The sequence below is a fragment of the Myotis davidii genome, unplaced genomic scaffold (genome assembly GCF_000327345.1).
Source record: "Myotis davidii unplaced genomic scaffold, ASM32734v1 scaffold699, whole genome shotgun sequence".
NCBI classification, from domain to species: domain Eukaryota; kingdom Metazoa; phylum Chordata; class Mammalia; order Chiroptera; family Vespertilionidae; genus Myotis; species Myotis davidii.
Window position 1 is genome coordinate 2,227,179 of NW_006291007.1, and position 1,311 is coordinate 2,228,489.

Sequence of the window (1,311 nt, forward strand, 5' to 3'; positions counted from 1 at the left end):
TTTAAGAAAAATACCAGTGTTCGGGCTCCCCTCCCAGAGAGTCTGATTTCATTGTCTGGAATGGAGCCCCGGCACTGGTATTTTTCACACACACACACACACACACACGCACACGCACACGCACACGCACCCGGTGAGTCAAACTGCAAAGCTGAGTGAGCCTAGACTTTAAAAATCCCTAGTACAAGGCAGGATTGTGCCGCTGTCTCCTTACTGCCCTCTGCTGGCTGGAAGCACATTACCCAACAGGCATCCTGGTGAAAGCTCTGGAAGTCTGTTTTCTTGCAGCTTGCACACCTGGTTCCAGTGGGGCTGGCTTTCTTCCTCCTCTCTCATTCCAGTCCTAAGCGCATTGCAACCAGAAAACGTTGGAGCTGCAAGAGCGTCAAGTCCTCTCCAAAGACTCAGAAGCAAAGGAACCTCCAGGCTTGTGTAGCAATAACTGAGTGGCAGAGACCAGAACCCACCTCCCTCTGATCTGTTGAGATGAACCAATACTGTCTTATATTTTACCCCCGTCTTACATGCTCTCAAAGTCGGTACCAGATAATACAAATTTGTGGCTATTTCCTGTTAATTGTTTGTTTTGGGGTTTTGGGGAGGGGTGGGAGGGAGGGTGAAAGAATTCATACTGAGCATCGAGAGAGATGCAGAAAGAAAGTTTATTTTACTTTCCCTGAAGGGAAAGGGCCAGTGCATTGCTATTCAATACAAGGCAAGAAACAGAAAGTGGCTTCCCCTTTTAAAGCCTTGGCCACAGTTGCTAGGTGATAAGGAAGGAAAGAGGATTTGGGGGCTGAAATTAAGCAGATATCAGGGGGTTGTCTTTGAAAAGTTTGTTTGCTTTTTTTAGGAGATAGTCTAGGCAGCTGTTCTAAAGAGGTGTCTTATCAGTATTTTTCTGAGCCTTAAAACATGTAAAAGTTATGAAGAGTTCAAAAGAGGCTTGTTTGAAGAGGGTGGCATAGGGAGGGAACTTTCTACTTACTAGAGACTTCTTGATGCACATTATCCCTGAGTTGTAAAAATAGCAGGGAGGAGGAGTATGCAAAAATGTAGCCTTGAGCATAACTTATCTTGTCTTGCAGTTTGAACAGAGGGGCTGTTTGAACCAGAGGAGCTAACAATCTTGGGATTTAAGAACTAAGTGCTTCTCATAAGTTGTAGAAGGCTACAGAAAAAAAAAAAGAAAAAAGAAAAAAAAGAAAGGCCCATTTTTCTGTCCTTACATTTCCAATACTGGAAATTGCAGGTAGTAGTCAATAAGACATATCTTTTAGTGCTGCTCATCAAAGTTTCCAACTCTTTCCT